At 42.6% G+C, this 18848-nt stretch overlaps 1 protein-coding gene and 1 long non-coding RNA gene across 3 annotated transcripts in view; one reads left to right on the top strand and one right to left on the bottom strand.

The window, feature by feature from the left end:
• Nucleotides 1-2292: 2292 nt before the first annotated feature.
• On the bottom strand, nucleotides 2293-12960 carry LOC134357561 (uncharacterized). Its single transcript, XR_010020651.1, has 3 exons — nucleotides 12751-12960; nucleotides 8984-9082; nucleotides 2293-5190 (listed from the first exon to the last, which is right to left on the bottom strand). It is a non-coding gene; the product is annotated as an uncharacterized LOC134357561 (long non-coding RNA).
• A 63-nt stretch (nucleotides 12961-13023) lies between these two features.
• Nucleotides 13024-18848, top strand: part of ercc6l2 (excision repair cross-complementation group 6-like 2) — a 102981-nt gene continuing 97156 nt past the window's right edge. Inside the window, exon 1 of one of the 2 annotated variants that reach the window (XM_063068867.1) lies at nucleotides 13024-13146. The gene's annotated coding sequence lies outside the window, so the exon portion shown is untranslated. The remainder of the gene's footprint in view (nucleotides 13147-18848) is intronic. The other variant, XM_063068866.1, reaches the window with a different exon arrangement.

Raw genomic sequence — 18848 nt, forward strand, 5'->3', positions numbered from 1 at the left:
GTTGCATTGTCCAACTTCTATCAAGCTTCAGGTGATGGACTGTTACCCTGGCATTCTCCTGTAAAATGTGTTGATACAATTTTGAATTTATCGTTCCCTCAACAAATACACGCTATATGGGCCCTGAGGCAACAAAACAGCCCAAGCCATGATGCTCCTTCCACCATGTTTCACAGCTGGGATGAGGTTTTGGTGTTGGTGTGCAGTGGCCTCTTATCTCATCTGTCCACAGAACATTATCCCAGAAGCACTGTAGAATATCCAGGTGGTCTTTTGCAAACTTGAGATGTACAGCAATGTTTTTTTTTGGAGAATAGTGATTTCCTCCATGGTGTCCTTCCATGAACATAATTTTAGTTCAGTGTTTTTCTTGTATGGGATATATGAACAGAGACTCAGCAAGTTCTAGGGAATTCTGCAGGTCTTTTGCTGTTACCCTTAGGCTCTCTTTCACTTCCTACACCATTGCACGCTTTGTGCTCTTGGTGTGATTTTTGCAGGATGCCCACTGCTAGGGAGAGTAGCACCAGTACTGCATTTCCTCCGTTTGTAGACAATTTCTCTTACTGTGGACTGATAAACAGGTCTTTAGCAATGCTTTGTCGCCTTTTCCAGCTTCATGTATCTCTACAATTCTTCTCCTAAGCTCCTCTGAAAGTTGTTTTGATCAAGGCTTGGTGCACAGAAACAAATCCTTCTTGAGAAGAGCAGGCTCTGTCAGTAACCTGACTTTGTGCATCTTTTTTAAAGGGCAGGGCACCTCTACGACCCATACCTCCAATCTCATCTCATTGATTGGAACACCTAACTCCAAATAGCTTCTGTGGAAGGCATCACCCCAGAGGTTTACGTACTTTTTCCCCTCTGCTCTACTCTCTCTACACTCATGACTGTGTCGCTAAGTACAGTCCAAACTCCATCTACAAAATTTGCTGATGACACCACTAATGTTGGTAGAATCTTAGACAACAGTGAGGAGGCGTACAGGAGTTAAATACATCAGCTGTTCAGAAGTTTGCAACAACAATCTTGCACCTAACATCAGTAAGTCCAAGGAATTGACTGCGGACTTCAGGAAGGGGCAATTGGGAGAACATACACCCGACCTCATTGAGGGGCCGGCAATGGAAAGATTGAGCAGATTCCAGTTCCTGGGCATCAACATCTTAGAGGATCTATCCTGGGCCCAACACATTGATGCAGTCATGAAACATAGAAACATAGAAAATAGGTGCAGGAGTAGGCCATTCGGCCCTTCGAGCCTGCACCGCCATTTATTATGATCATGGCTGATCATCCAACTCAGAACCCAGCCTTCCCTCCATACCCCCTGACCCCTGTAGCCACAAGGGCCATATCTAACTTCCTTTTAAACATAGCTAATGAACTGGCCTCAACAGTTTGCTGTGGCAGAGAACTCCACAGATTCACCACTCTCTGTGTGAAGAAGTTTTTCCTAACCTCGGTCCTAAAAGGCTTCCCCTCTATCCTCAAACTGTGACCCCTCGTTCTAGACCTCCCCAACATCGGGAACAATCTTCCTGCATCTAGCCTGTCCAATCCCTTTAGGATCTTATACGTTTCAATCAGATCCCCCCTCAATCTTCTAAATTCCAACGAGTACAAGCCCAGTTCATCCAGTCTTTCTTCATATGAAAGACCTGCCATCCCAGGAATCAATCTGGTGAACCTTCTTTGTACTCCCTCTATGGCAAAGATGTCTTTCCTCAGATTAGGGGACCAAAACTGCACACAATACTCCAGGTGTGGTCTCACCAAGGCCTTGTACAACTGCAGTAGTACCTCCCTGCTCCTGTACTCGAATCCTCTCGCTATAAATGCCAGCATACCGTTCGCCTTTTTCACCGCCTGCTGTACCTGCATGCCCACTTTCAATGACTGGTGTATAATGACACCCAGGTCTCGTTGCACCTCCCCTTTTCCTAATCGGCCACCATTCAGATAATAATCTGTTTTCCTATTTTTGCCACCAAAGTGGATAACTTCACATTTATCCACATTAAATTGCATCTGCCATGAGTTTGCCCACTCACCCAACCTATCCAAGTCACCCTGCATCCTCTTAGCATCCTCCTCACTGCTAACACTGCCACCCAGCTTCGTGTCATCCGCAAACTTGGAGATGCTGCATTTAATTCCCTCATCCAAGTCATTAATATATATTGTAAACAACTGGGGTCCCAGCACTGAGCCTTGCGGTACCCCACTAGTCACCGCCTGCCATTCTGAAAAGGTCCCGTTTATTCCCACTCTTTGCTTCCTGTCTGCTAACCAATTCTCCACCCACACCAATACCTTACCCCCAATACCGTGTGCTTTAAGTTTGCACACTAATCTCCTATGTGGGACCTTGTCAAAAGCCTTTTGAAAATCCAAATATACCACATCCACTGGTTCTCCCCTATCCACTCTACTAGTTACATCCTCAAAAAATTCTATGAAGAAGGCACACCTCTGGCTATATTCATGAGGTGTTCGATAGGATTTGGCATCTCACCAAAGACTCTAGCAAATTTCTACAGGGGTACTTTGGAGAGCACTCTGACTGGTTGCATCACTGCCTGGAATGGAGTCCCCAAAGCATGGGATCAAAAGGGTTGTAGACAGAGCCAGCTCCATCACAGGCACAAGCCTCCCTGCCATCGAGGACATTTTCAAACATTGCCTCAAGAAGGCAGCATTCATCATAGGGACCTCCACCATCAAGGAGGTGCCCTCTTCTCATTACTACAGGATCTACAGGGACCCTAAGACACACACTTAACATTTTAAGAACATCTTCTTCCCCTCTGCCATCAGATTTCGGACAGTCCATTAACCCGTGAACACTACCTCATTATTCTTCTTTTGCAATATTTACTTTTTTTATTGCAACTTCTAGTAATTTTATTTCTTGTCCTGTATGGATGCCACAAAACAACAACATTCATGACATCCATCAGTGATAATACACCTGTTTCTGATTCTGTACAATGAGCAACATGGCAGCAACTTATTGAGGTTTCTTCATCAACTGTCCCGCAAATCTGCAACTTTTACAACCCAAAGATGTGGAGCTTTTGCTCCAAAACACACGCCACCCTCACTTTGGTTATATGTTGCCACTCAGTCATTTCCACTGAAGTAAAATCCTCTATTTCCTTACCCAGCAGCAATGTGGAAGTAATTTCCCAAAATGACTGTTGCTCATCACCACCTTGTCAGTGACAATCGGGAATAGGCAATAAATCAGGTATTAACCAAAGTTATTGAAAACTCATCCAAATTATGTTGTTTTTGTAGTTAGACCCTTTAATTCGCTACTCTATTACGTTTAATATTGAAAATGAAAGTAAAATTTTACAAGGATATATTATGAAATCATCAATGAGAATTCTGTACTCTATTCCATGATATGATATGACACACCAAAATTTTTTTGACAAACTTGCCCTTTAAACTTTTCCTGGTCACTATGCATTAAATAATTGTAATCTAATTACCAGAATGAAAGATGGTGAATTTCCAACAGGTGCTGCTGATCAGCAAATTGAATCAAGCTGTATCAAGGAAATTATGAAGACTTTATAAATTTTCTGACTTGAAGAAAGTAATTGTTTGCATTTAGTAAGATATGCCAGTTGAAGCAAAACAAAACAACATCTGTTGTAAGTTACTTGCATATTGTAGTATTACTTACAATAGGAATAGCAGATGTGGATATATACAAACTTCATCAACAGATTATACTCTTCATCATCATTTCTGAAGTTAAAATTTAATTTTGTCACATCAGTTTGGGAATTTTTAATTGCAAAAGTCATAGGAGAACCAAGGTCAAATTATACTGGCAACAAAACTGCCATCTAGCATGAAAACAGTTATTGATTTTATTGGCAGAATTCCATAATGTTCTTACTTTTTAACCAATAACAGGTCTCCTGGCTTAGACAGACAATGGGTTTGATGTCGGTCAGAGCTCCCTCTAGCCTGCTCCGAGAAATGCTAACCATATGGCTCACCTTCAAGAGGAGCTAATATGGCTTGTCCATCCTCCGCACCTGTCATTTTCCTGACCTTTCAGCCAGAGACTCATTCCTCCAAGATGCAGCACAGAGCGTCATAGGAAGTCATTCCTACCTGTGGCCATCAAACTTTACAACTCCTCCCTTGGAGGGTCAGACACCCTGTGCCGATAGGCTGGTCCTGGACTTATTTCATAATTTACTGGCATAATTTACTATTTACATATTACTATTTAACTATTTATGGTTCTATTACTATTTATTATTTATGGTGCAACTGTAATGAAAACCAATTTCCCCCTGGGATCAATAAAGTATGACTATAACTCTGACTATGACTTCAGTATGAGATTATAAAACATTAACTGTGTGCCATATACATTCGATGGTTGAAGTTAATATCAGAGAATGTATACAATGTACAGTATAACCTGAAATCCTTACTCTTTGCAGACATTGATGAAACTGAAAAAAATCCCCGAAGAATGAATGACAGAAAACGTGAGAACCCCAAATGCCCCCCTCCCCTCCCTTTCCCCCACTTGCTCCAGCTGAAGCATCAACACCCCACCACCCACCATGCAAGCGATAGCAAAGCCCCCAAAAAGATCATTATCTGGAGATCATCGAAAACTATTGTCCATCCCAACACTTTGACATCTCAAACAGGCTCCCCCTCTCACTAGCGAGGGAGAGAGAGATGTTGTTGCAGGAGCTAGAGGGAATACCAACGGCTCGCTGTTTCAATCAGAGAGGGGGGGAAGGATGGAGGGAGAGGGAGGGAGGAAGGGAACGAGGAAGAGGGAGGGAGGGAGAGGGAGGAAAGGAGAGAGGGAGAGGGGAGGAGGGAGGGGGAGGGGGAGAGAGGGGGAGGGAGAGAGAGGGAGATATAATATATCTCAAGTGCGGGGCCTTCTTTCCATAGCAGTGTAAACTGCCTGCTGTCTCAACGTTTCAATCTTCTGTGACGCTTCAGTTGGTGACATCTGCAAGGAATCAGGTTGTCCACCGGGCCGAACACTGAAGGTGTATGTCTTCCAAGGCACACCTGGAGATATCGAAATGGCAGGCCACACAGCGAGTTCGAGAGTGAGAACCCCCTGCCATGAAGAACTGTAGTTGGAGTTGCTGCTGTACATCATAGATTCCTACAGGACCCCAGCCACTTTAAAAAGAAAAACGAAACAGGAGAAGAGAAGAATAAGCTGTTTTGTGGACGAACTTGCAGAAGTCATCTGAGTCTGCAAAAACCTCTGGCTCCATCTTTAGCTCCTCCCACTCTATTCCCTAGAATATTTGATATAATTTCTTAAACAAGGATCAAAAACAATAAGGTTTCATCCAGTCACATTCAACTCTGGTAGTGTATTCAATTATCCTTCCAGAAAATCTCGAGGGTTAACACAGTACAGCTATCTTGAAAGCAGAGATTATCAGACTGTAACTATATTTCGACTCTATGCCTCAAAAGTAAAGGGGTCAAAATCTATGACGATACTTGGCTTTCATAACTAAAGCAGAATCACACATATTATTCAGGCCAGTCATCTCATCCTAATGAATACAGTGACATGTAAATCCCCTGAAATTGAAGAAGTATGAATTTTCAGTGTAATGTAAATCATGACATGGGTCAAATATGGAATGTTAAGATTTTGCTTCTGACAAGGATCCCTTGCCAAACCCCTCCACGCACTCCTCCTCTCCAAATAAACCATCCAAGTCAACTATGGTCCAGTGTATTCAATGTTCTTATGGTACAGTGTTTTTGGATTTCCAACTTTTTCACAGCTTTTGCTAACACCTGATTCGGGTCATGAATCAATGTATCTATCAACACCTAAAGCTGTTTGTGGATGAAAGCAAAAATCTGAATTTGAACAGAAAACTTAAACAAATTACTTGTCTATGCATTGAAAACCAGCAAGCACAGAATGAACTGTTTGGATTTTCACAAGTGAACCAACTCTTTCCAATAGCCACCAAATTAGCTCTGTTCCTGTGTTCTTTCCTGTAAATCCATTCTTTGCAAACATGAATCCAACTTTCTTAGAAAAGTTTCTACTAAGTTCACTTGCAGCTCTTCCAGCGAAGGCCTCCAGATCATAACAATGTGTTAAAAAAAACTTCTGTTCACCCCCCTGGATATTTTGCCAATGACCTTAAATCCTTGTTCTCTGCTTATCAATCCTTTTGCCGGTAAAACAATTTCTTTCTGTTAACAGTAATAATGCTTTCAAAGGTTTAGTATAATAAAATAGTGACTTGTGATTAGCAACAAACAAAATGTAAACATTCTGTTTTCTTACAATGTAAATGGAAACATATAAATGTCGTTAAAGTTATTGATGAAGTGTTTGGAGGGAGCAGGAGCAGCACAACGTGCAGGTGTCCAACCTGGTGAGACGAAGGAGGGGCCAGGCCCGGAGTCACCCCATAGTGCCCGGAACCTCCAAGTGTTGCAAACTAATCCCTCGAACATGAAGTCTAACAGGAGGCGGTTCAAATGGCCTACAGCTAACATGACTTCACTGTGGAAGCAGTTTGATGAAGATGTTAACCAAATTCTGGAGGCAACGGCGAAGGGAGGGGTTGATAGGAAGCTGCAAGCCATGACAACAATTATTGTTAGTCCCAGTGGAGGTTGGTTGTAGGGGATTCGTAGCCCGTTCCTTAGTTAGAGCCTTCAGCATTTTGGGCATCGAGGGAGAGAGGAAGAGGAGAGCCATCCGCAGTACCACCGATGCAGCAGAGAGGGCCTCAAGATGGCTGTGGCTCAAAAGAGGGGACCCATGGAGTCATAAGTAGCTAGCCACCTGGACACAAGCTGGGGTCTGATCAGCCCCGGCTGGGTCACCTGGAGGAGGTTGTATGATGTTGAAAGACCCGAAACACCCAATGATTCCAGAAACATTACTGAAGATGTGTCCAGAAGCATCAATAGATGTATGTACACAGTAACAGCCTACCATTTCTAGCTGATTATAAACTGGAAAGGACATTCAATGTAAAGTAAGATCTCTAGATGAGTTTTGTTTGTGTATATATAAGCGTAGAGATGTGGTGTTTCCATTAGACGTTTAGTGGCACAGTGTTGCAGCTGGTAGCAGCAACCCTGGTTCAATCTTCAAATGCCATCTGTGTGGCATTTGCACACTCTTCCATATTTCCACATGGGCTTCCCTGGGTGCTCCAGTTCCCTTCCACATGGTTAGTGGGTTAGTGAGTTAACTGGTCACTGTAAATTGTCCTGAATGTGTAAGTGACGGGTAGAATTTGGGGGGAGGCTGGTACTGATGGGAACATGGGGAAACATTAAAAGGGATTAGTGTTGGCATTGTTGGCAGAATTTCAGAAGGTGACGAAAGGGCATACAGGAGTGAGATATAGCAGTTAACACACACGAAATGCTGGAGGAACTCAGCAGGCCAGGCAGCATTTATGGAAAAGAGTGCAGTCAACGTTTTGGCCTGAGACCCTTGGGCAGGACACAGTGAAGTAATCCAATCACAAACAAGAGAAAATCTGCAGATGCTGGAAATCCAAGTAACACATACAAAATGCTGGAGGAACTCAGCAGGCCAGGCAGCATCTATGGAAAGGAGTACAGTCGACGTTTTGAGCTAAGACTCTTCGGCAGAACTGGCATTTGCAGATTTTCTCTTGTTTGAGATTACCAGTTAGTTGAGTGGCCTCGCGGTGATAACCCTACACTCAATGACAGCGAGACCAAAGAGCCGATTACGGATGTCAGGAAAGGTAAGACGAGGAAACACAAACAATTCCTCACAGGTGGATCAGAAGTGGAGAGAGTGAGCATTTTCAGGTCGCTGGGTGTCAATATCTCTGAGGATCTATCGTCATGGTCCGGTCCGAAGTCCATATTCCAGTTCACGGTCCAGTCCCTGGGCTCCAGACTCCGGGTCCTACGGCTGTCCCTTGTTTCCATTGGACTTAACCATAAGCGCCTGATGCTCATCTTGGGGCTGGGAATATAAGTGGCCCTGGGATCGAGTGTGGTTGCTGGTTTGTCTTGTCAGTCTCCCCTTGGAGCAACCCACCGGTGGAAGGCTAGTGCAGTCATTGAGATATGGATTTGGCTGTTCTGTAGCCTGCTGAGGTTACTGGCCGCCTCGAGTCTTGGAGCCACCCTGGACCTAGCTCCCTTTCTGTCCCTTGCCTCCTTTGGGTAAGCCAGGCAGTTTGCCGTTACCCTGCAGTTGGTTCTGTCCCTTCCTGTCCCTTGCCTCTGTCAGGTAAGCCAAGCTGTTTGCTGTTACCCTGTGGTTGAGTTTGTCCCTCCCTGTCCTTACCTCTGTGGGTTGGAGTCCCATGTCCTGCCCAGGAGTTGCCTCGAAGTACCCCTGCCCCGTTGTGTCCTCGCCGAGCCTCCGCATACCCTCAGCAATTCAGGAACAGCTTCTTTTCCTCTGCCATCCAATTTCCAAATGGACACTGAACCCATGAACACTACCTCAGCACTTTTTTATTTCTGTTATTTTGCACTCCTTACTTTAATTTTTTAATAGACATATTAATGTAACTCATTAACTCATACATAATGTAACTCAGATTTTTTCTCTCTATATGTTTGCCACGTATTTCATTGTTCTGCTGCTGTAAAGTAACAAATTTCACAACATATACTGGTGATATTAAATCTGATTCTGTAGTATTTGTGTAAGAGGGTGATTGATGGTTGGTAAGGTCCCCACAGGCTGCAGGGCTGTTCCTGTGCTGTGTGTGCTTTGACTTTCTTGGTTGTAGAGGTTGCAGGTTTGGCTGATGGTGCCAGAGTAGCTCGTGTGTGCCATTGCTGTATGTAATAAATGCTAAGGGAGATTGATTGGGTGGCAAATCATTAGACTTCTTTGACTAGGATGGTGTTGATTTTCTTAAGACTTGTTTCAGAGCACTGCATTCCAGGCAAATGAAGTATATGCCACTGTTTTCCTCACCTGTGCATCTTCAATGTTGCTGAGACCTCAAGGTGTCGGTGAGACTCTTGCTGTCAGCTAAAAACAGAAAATGCCAGAAATATCCCAGCCAAGCTGCTTCTATGGGAAGAGAAATAAAATCAATATTTGCAACACTCTCAAAGTGCTGGAGAAACTCAGCAGGTCAGGCACTATCTATGGAAAAGAAAATTCAAATCAACATTTGTTCTTCTGACCTGAAACATTGACTCTGTTTCTCTGCCACAGATATGGCCCAGCTACGGAGTATTTCCAGTATTTTCTGTGATTTTTATGACTTTCAGCATGTGAAGATTTTTGATTTTTACTTACTTGCTATTGGATACCTTAGCCTCTAAATTGTTCTGCTGCTGTAGCAGTTATGTAGCTGCACCAGTTAATGGTCCTCAAGATGTCGATGGGGTCCCTGCAACAGTAATGTCACTGAATGTCAAGGGTGGGTGGCTAGATACTGTTGTTGGAATTGCCTGGCATTTCTGTGGCGTAATTGTTACTTGCCACTCATCAGATCATGCCTGAATGTTATCGAAGACCTGCTTAAGGTATGTATGGGCTGCTTCATTTGCTAAGGAGCTTCAAGTGGAATTGAACACTGAGCAACCATCAACAATAATCTCCACTTCAGACCTTATGATCAACAACCACAATCGTCTTCCTTTGTGCGAGGTATGACTGCAACCATTGGAGAACTTTCCCTTGGATAGCATTGACTTCAAAGGTGCCTCAAACCGCACACCACAGTTGTCCTGGAAATTGCTCTTCTCAATAATGTTCAGAACTAAACAGTAAATGTTGGCCTTGCTATATCCCCAAAAATTTAACGCAAAAATTCTGAAATCAAATCCAGTGAGAATATTGGGTCTGGCTAACTACTCGATGAAACATGATGGGTGGACTGACAGAACGACCCACAAAACATCAGGGATCCAACTGAGAGAGAAGGAAATTAAGGGACAGGCCCTGCTCCTCAACAGAAACCTGCCATTTGTTTGGTCCCCCCATTTTTATGAGTGGCAACATACTGGCCTTCAGAATGGCAAGTATGCGGGTTCTAAAGCAGCCTGAGCTCGTCATAAACTCCAAGAATATTCTTTTGCTAAATCAACTGACTTGTTCAAAAGACCTTGAGAATAATTGGAGACGTGGAGTTATCGGCAAGCAACTCTTTTCTGAAAACCGACAATGATGAAACACATTCAGAATTTCCTACTGCATAAAGCAATTAGTTGCCAATCCCGTCAACCAGCTGTCCCTTGTGAATGAGGTGTTTTCCCACTGACCTTGAAAATGTAAACTTATTGCGAACTGGCAAGTTAAAATTCTGAACTCAGTAAGAGTTTTCAGAAAGCTAGAGGTGTAGATTGTCAGCAACAGACACAAAGCATCTGCCTGGCCTGCTGAGTTCCTCCAACATTTTGTATGCGTTGCTTGGATTTCTAGCATCTGCAGATTTTCTATTGATGTAGATTGTCAGTGTGAAATGTATCTGGACATTTATGATGAATGCACTCTTTCCATATTGATATTAAGGCCTTCATACTTTTCTACTGTCCAGCAAAGAATACATATATTCTGAGTATGCTTTGTGACGGTAAATGTCCAGTGGAGAGTTTTTAGAGTTAAGGGTTGCAGGATAATGAATTACACTAAAAATTTAAAAAACTCATTGCCAGATTCAGTAGTCTAATATCAAAATCAATTCATCCATTCCCCATCCCTTGCTCAAGATAGTTTTTTTGTGCTCCAGTCATATGTGGAGACACACAACACTCCTGCAGACCAGCTAATTCATTGAAATGGTTTGCATTTGCCCCATAAATAATGTATTATGCCAGAAATTTTAAAACTCGCATTATATAAACAGAAATTTACTAAAAAAATGGGAGAAATTCAGCATATTTTCATGGTACCAGAGTTCAAATGTTAATTTGTGCTTTAGTGAAAAAACTGTGAAGATTGTGCTTTTCAATATTTACGAAGGGTTTAAGACAAAGCTAGTGGTAGACTGTTTTCATTAATGAGGAAACAGTAAGTATATACTTGAGATAATGGTTAAATTAGGAATTATCTGGCAAAATGAAGTTGAAAGTACAAGTTGATTTTAAAGGGAACTAAAAGTCAAAAACTGCAGATGCCACAAAATTTGAAATAAAAAGAAAAATGTGGAAAACACTCAACAGGTTGGACAGCATCTGCGGAAAGAGATCAAATGAGAATAAAGCTGAGTGGCATGACTGTTCTATGGTCTAGATAAATCAGGGGTGCCGTGTGGTATGGAATTGAAATTATTTTTTATGAAAACCGAATTGTTGCTGTGCAATTGCACACACAAAATGTTAGCGATCAGTGGATCAGGCAGCATCTATAGATGAAAATGAACAGATGACGTTTTGGCCTGAGACCCTTCATCACACAAGATAATTAATCTCGGGGTTGTATATGGTGACATATATACTTTGATAATAAACTTACTTTGAACTTTTACTGTTTCTATACAGTTGCCTAAGTTTCAGATAAATAGTCATTGACCTGAAACATTCACTGTTTCTCTTTTCACGGATCATACTTGACTTGCTGGACAATTCCAACATTTTTGATTTTATTTTAGCTTTTTCATTTGCTTGTATTTGGAGTTTGTTATACGAAAATAATGGATCTCCACTAATGAAGAAACTGATTAAAAATGCGCAACAGAATTAAGGGAAATATACAGGGAAGGCTCCTTTACAATATTTAAGCTATATTGGGTGAATAGCTGGTACGTGGGTGATTCTCTTTAAACATTACCACACACCAGTTTCTTCCCCGCTTGTTCTCCCTTCACATTTACAGACATCCCACCTCTCCCGGAAGTTCCAGGAGTCTCCCACATATTGATAGCGGCTCCCTGACGCCCGCAAATTATATACAATACTGTATCCCGGAAATCAATTTTTTTGAGAGCGAGAGAGAGGCAGGGGGTGGGGAGAGAGAGAGACACACACACACGTAGTGAGAGAGTGACAGAGAGAGCATCCTGATTGGTCTCTCTTTGTGCTAAGTAGACTTATCAGTTTTCTCTGTGGGCGGGCTTTGCAGTCGACCTCTCTCTCACTTTCATTGTCCATCAATTCAGTGTCCTGCAGCACCATGGCAGAGTGTTCCAAAAAAAGGAAAATATAAAATGTACTTCACTCCAGACTACACTAAAGTGTACCCCTGCCTATTAGGGGTCAAAAATAATGACAGTATTGCTCGCTGCACTGTTTGCAACAGTGACTTTTCTATTGTGCCCATGGTGGGTTAAATGACTATAAAAGGCATGTTGAGGTGAGTTTAAGAGGTGTCATTCGTTCATTAGTATAGCTAATGTTATTTAAACTAGCTGCTAAGGAGCTACTCTATTTATGTCCTATGTGATGAGGCCAAACTCCCTGTAGACTTGCTTAAAATTGTAATAGAATGAAAAGACTCCATGATAATATAATTGTGAATCTGATGTCTTGCAAAATTAACAAATTCATTGACCCAGACTGCTATGAGGTTGAGACTTCTGGCTAAATACTCCAATCTACCAAGCAAGCCACATCACAGTACAAGGAAAGTTTGCAAAAGAAATAGAAAAGCTCTTTGCATTAGCATTTAGCTATTAGCATTAAGACTGCCAACAAAATACTCAACTATGCATATGTGTGTGTGTGTAAATAGTTTCAATATGTGATCAAATAAATTGTTGTGCTCTTTCATAAACAAATGTCCAGTATACATACACACTTGGAGGTCGACACCGGAGGGGAGAATATGGGGTGGCGAGGGTGGTGGTGCTGCCTCCCTGAAAAGAGTTTTTGCAGGGTGGGATGTCTGCATTTATTCTCTGACCATTAACTCAAACGTAACGTCTCAGTTTGAGCTGCGCCCACTGAATCAGCCGCCCTGGTACAACGATGAACACTAACAGCCTTCACAGCCGCCATACTCGGATGACGAGCCCACCCGACTAACCAATGAGCACTCCCCTGGAGGTCACGTGCGTCACACCGGCACTCAGTCACATGGGTATGGAGACCGCAGTAACATTTCCGGGTCAGAGCCGGGGCTGTTTCTAGCTGACCGCAAGTGGGATTTAGGTCATTTATGGGGCGAAACCTTGACAGCAGATACAGTCGGTAAGTCATAGTTTGTCCTCCTTGTTCCCATCGCTCCTGGGGGCTGCGTGATTCATATTGTCAGAGCTGTGAACACTGATTTGTAGGAGTTCAGGCTGATCACGAAACAAATTTCCTCTTGCTCATTTGTCCTTTGCCCCTGTATCTGGCTTCGGTTGGGGATGGGGAGCAGGTCTGCAGGTAACTCCCACCAATGTTTTCGTTACATCTTTCTGTTCAACTCAAATTCGTTCTGTTTCCTGATTTTAAGTTCCTTTTTTTCTCTGCCAGTCTTACATAATAACGAGTGCCCACTTTTTTTGCAGTTTGCTTAAAAATTAATGTCCTGGATTATGTTTCATTGATCACTTTGTAACCACACAATAGGTAGTAAGTTATCCATTTATTTACGTTATTAATTCTCACCCTGCCTCAAATGTTGAGTGTAGTCAAATAAATCGTCTTCAGTTTTGTCTTTAGACCACTTTCTTCCACTCTGATTCTAATGGAGGTGTATGTTTTTGTTTGGTTGGTTATTGGTATCCAGTTTGCTTTTCTCTTTATCTTTTCTAAATTTTTCCTCACTAGTATTCTACCCATGCCTACTCCTTTTCCTCCCTCAATCTATAAGTGACTTGCAGTGAGGAAAGCAAATATGTTTCTAGATAACACTTAACAGGGGTTAAAAAAAACAGAACAGTCTGACTGTCATATTAACATCTTGGATAGAAAATTATTTAGACTGGTGAGCAGTAAATGCTTTTTAAGATAGATGGATAGATACTTTATTGATCCCAAAGGAAATTGCAGTGTCACAGTAGCATTACAAGTGCACAGATGTACAAATAAACAAATGTTGGAAGAGAAGTAAGAAAGAATAAAAAATAAGTTACCACAAACAGTCTAACCGGAGGGCGGGGTGGGGAGAGAATGTCATCACATCCCCGGCTATAGGTTGACTCATTATAGAGCCTAATGGCTGGGAGTACGAATAAGCTTATCAAGCACTGTTTGAAGCAGTGCAGTTGTCTTAGTATATTACTAAAAATACACAGTAAATGTGGGTAAATATAGTAAGAAAAATATTTACATTCATGCAGTATTTTTGGATTGTACCAAGGGCAAGAACCATGGCCTTGGTACAATCCAAAACAATTAATAGTCCATGGCATATTAACGTATATACTTTGTGGTTGTGAATAAACAATAAAATGGCAGATGTTGGAAATCTTAAAAATTAGAAAATAAGATGGAAACAGCAAATCATCAGTGGAAAGAAACACAAGGTTAATATTTAAAGTAGAAGAAGAGATAGCATTTTCTGGTGTGCAGGATTGGAAATGCAACAGGCAGCAAGTTTCCTCAAAGAGCTATCTGATAAACTAGACATTCTGATTTTTACTCTTGGATGAAGGGTAAATATTGCTCTGCTCTTCAAATTAGTGCCATCTGATCTTTTAGGTCCTCCTGAGGGAGCAGTAATGCCCTTTCATGTCTCCTCCAAAAGGATAGTGGTTGTTGATAACATGAAAGTAAAGTGTATTTGAAAAGAAAATAAAAACTGAGGAAGCTGAAAATCTGAAATAAAGTGCTGGAAATACTCAAAAGGTTAGGCAGTATCTGTGAGACAGAGGTCAGTGGGTTTTGGCCTTTCACTTTTGGTTATGTCACCTAGTCATCATGGGAGCCCAAGCATGGGAGGATGAACCCTGGGCGCCCTCCCAAGACTATGGTCAACACGTTCCTAGAAGACAGCGACACGACTAATATAGATGAACTGAACACACTGATGAGGGAGAGGGAGAAGTGGAGAGTCCGTCATCGTGCCTGACGCCGGCCCCCTAGGCCTGAGTCGACGTAGTAGTAGTACCTTTACCCATCGCAAAGAGACCCTTCACTCTCTGCAGCTTAAAACATATCTGATTTCTAATAGTTTCTAGTTCTGATGAAAGGTCATTTAAACGTTAATTGTTTCTCTTTGCACCATTGCTTCCTGATCTTCTGAGTACTTAAACTATTTCAAAGTTCAAAGTAAATTTATTATCAAAGTACAGATATGTCACCAAATACAAACCTGAGATTCATTTTCTTGCAGGCAGACTCAATAAATCCAATAACCATTATAGAATCAATGAAAGACCACACCAATAGTGTGGACAGCCTGTGTGCAAAAGTCAACGAACTGTGCAAATACAAAAAGAGAGAAAAGTTATCATCCAGTAGCACTTACATCTACGGTGATGAAGTGCTTTGAGAGGTTGGTTATGTATAGAATTAACTTCTGTCTCAGCAAGAACCTGGACCCACTAATTTGCCTAGCACCACAATAGGTCTATGGTGGATATGACCTCATTGGTTCCTTGTGCGGCCTTGGATCACCTGGACAATACAAATACCTATGTCAGTATGCTGTTTACTGACTACGGCTCAGCATTTGGCACAATCGTTACTACAGTTCTGATTGAAAAGCTCCAGGACCTGGGCCTCTGTACCTCCCTCTGCAACTGGATCCTCGACTTCCTAACTGGAAGACCAGAATCTGTGCCAACTGGTAATAATATCTCCTCCTCACTGCCGATTAACACTGGTGCACCTGAGCCCACTGCTCTACTCTCTCCACACCAATGACTGTGTGGCTAGGCACAGCTCAAATGCCATCTATAAATTTGCTGACAACACTATTGTTGGCAGAGTTTCAGATGGTGATGAGAAGGCATACTGGAGCAAGGTATATTAGCTAGTTGAGTGGTGACGCAGCAACAACCTAGCAATCAACGTCAGTAAGACCAAAGAACTGACTGTGGTCTTTAGAAAGGGTTTGGCGAGGGAGCACACGCCAATCCTCATAGAGGGATCAGAAGTGGAAAGAGTGAGCAATTTCAAGTTGCTGTCTGTCAATATCGCTGAGGATCTATCCTGGACCCAACATATCAATACAGGGAAGGCAAAGCGGCAGCTATATTTTATTCAGAGTTTGAGGAGATTTGGTATGTCACCAAAAACACTTGCAAATTTCTATAGATGCAACATGGAGAGCATTCTCATTGGCTGCATCACTGTCTAGTATTGGGGGTGGGGGGCTACTGCACTGGATGGAAATAAGCTGTAGAGAGTTGTAAACTTGGTCAGTGCCATCATGAGCACTAGCTACATCTTCAAGGAGTGATGCCTCAAAAAGACGGCACCCATCATTAAGGACCCCCATCACCCAGGTCATGCCTTGTTACCACCAGGACGGAGGTACAGAAGCCTGAAGGCATTTACTCAAAGATTCAGGAACAACTTCTTCCCCTCTGCCATCTGATTTCCAAATGGACTTTGAACCCATGAGCACTACCTTACTACTTTTTTTATTTCTATTTTTGCACTAATGTAATTTATCTATTTAATATATACTTACTATAATTTGTTTTTTTTTCTACTATTGTGGATTGTGTTGTACTGCTGCCACAAAGAGAAATTTCATGACATGTGCTGGTGAAATTAAACCTGATTCTGAAAAGAAATAACAATAATAATTAATAAATATTGAGAACATGAGATGAAAAATCCTTGAAATTGAGTCCATAGGTTCAGAGATGGGGCGAGTGAAGTTATCCACTCTGGTTCAGGAGCCCGATGGTTGAGGGGTCATAGCCGTTCCTGAACTTGGTGATGTGTACCTTCTTCCTTATGGCAGCAGCAAGAAGAGAGCATGTCCTGACTCGTGGGGGTCCCTGATGATGGATGCTGCTTTCATGCAACAGTGCTCCATATAGATATACTCAATGGTGGGGGGGTCTTTACCAGTCAGGGACTGGGCCGTATTTACTACTTTTTGTGGGATTTTCTGTTAAAGGCCATTGGTGTTGCCATACCAGGCTGTGATGCATCCAGTCAATATACTCTCCAGCACACATCAAGAGAAGTTGGTCAAAGTTAGAGATGTCATGTGGAATTTTTGCTAACTTCTACGGAAGTAGGAGTGCTGCCATGTTTTCTTCATAATGGCACTTACATGCTCGGCCCAGGACAGATCCTCTGAAATGATAGCACCACAGAATTTAAAGTTCCTGACCCACTCCACCTCTGATCCCCTGATGATGACTCGCTCATGGACTTTTGGCTTCCTCCTCCTGAAGTGAGTATTCAGCTCCTTGATCTTGCTGGCGTTGTTCTGATACCACTCTGCCACATTTCCAATCCCCCTCCTGTATGCTGATTCACCTTTGATTTGCCCTATGACAGTGGTGGAATCAGCAAACTTTTTTTTTGGGATTGGAGCTGTCCTTAGCCATGTAGTCAGAAGTGTAAAGTGAGTAGAGTAGGGGGCTAAGCATACACTCTTGTGGTGCACCGGTACTTATGGAGATTGTGGAGAAGTTGTTGTTGTCGTCAATCCAAACTGACTGGGGTCGCAAGTGAGGAAATGGAGGATCCAATTACACTAGGAAGTATTGAGGCCAAGATCTTGAAGCTTATTGATTAGATCTGAGGGGATGATAGTATTGAATGCCGAATTGTAGTCCATTAAGAGCATGCTGGTGTGTGTATCCTCATTGTCCAATGTTCCAGGGTTGAGTGAAGAGCCAATTGAAATGGCATCTGCTGTGGACCTGTTGTGATGGTAGGCAAATTAGAGCTGATCCCAGTCGGTTCTCAGGCCCGAGTTGATGTGTTTCATCAGCAACCTCTCAAAACACTTCTTCACTGTGGATGCAAGTGCTCCTGAATGATAGTCATTGAGGGAGCTCACCACGTTCTTCTTACGCTCTGGTATAATTGAAGCTTATCTAAAGAAGGTGGATGCTTCAGACTGCTGAAGCAAGACGTTAAAGATCTCAGTGAGCAGTCCAGCCAGTTGATCAGCACATGTCTTTATACTGGACCAGGTATAAAGTACCCAAGGTCCCCAGTCTGGGCCGGATGCTTTCCATGGGTTCACCCTCCTGAAGGATGCTCTCACATTAGCCTCAAAGACTGAAATCACAGGATCATCAGGGGCTGTGGTAGTTTGTGATGGTTCCTTCATGTTTTGACAGTCAAAGCAAGCGTAGAAGGTGTTAACAACAGGAATTCTGCAGATGCTGGAAATTCAAGCAACATACATCAAAGTTGCTGGTGAACGCAGCAGGCAAGAGTCCTGACGAAGGGTCTCGGCCTGAAATGTCGACTGCGCCTCTTGCTATAGATGCTGCTTGGCCTGCTGCGTTCACCAGCAACTTTGATGTAGAAGGTGTTAAGCTCATCTGGAAGTGAAGTCTTGTTGTTACCTATGTTGCTTGATTTCACTTTGTAAAATGTGATCACGTGCAAGCCCCGATAGAGCTATTGAGTATCCTACATTGATTCATGTTTAATCCAGAATTGCCACTTTGCCTGTGAGATCACCTTCCACAAATCATACCTGGACCTCTTGTAACTTTCTTGGACTGTTTTTGTAAGTCAATATCAACAGTGCTGTATTCATTCAGATCCACAGATGAGTGCTTGAATATGGCCCAGTTCACTGACTCGAAGCAATCCCGTAGCCGCTCCTCTGCCTTCTGTGATCACTTTTTTGTCCTAATCTCTTGAGCCTTGCTCTCTACTTTCTGCCTGTATCCGGGTAGAAGGACAGGCAAGTGCACAGATTTCCCGAAGTATGGTGTGGGATCTTAGTAAAGCAGTGGTCTCGTGTGTTGGGACCTCTTGTGCTATAGGTTATATGCTGATGGTAATTGGGTAGGGATTTCATCAAACAA

The sequence above is a fragment of the Mobula hypostoma genome, chromosome 16 (assembly GCF_963921235.1).
Source record: "Mobula hypostoma chromosome 16, sMobHyp1.1, whole genome shotgun sequence".
Taxonomy (NCBI): domain Eukaryota; kingdom Metazoa; phylum Chordata; class Chondrichthyes; order Myliobatiformes; family Myliobatidae; genus Mobula; species Mobula hypostoma.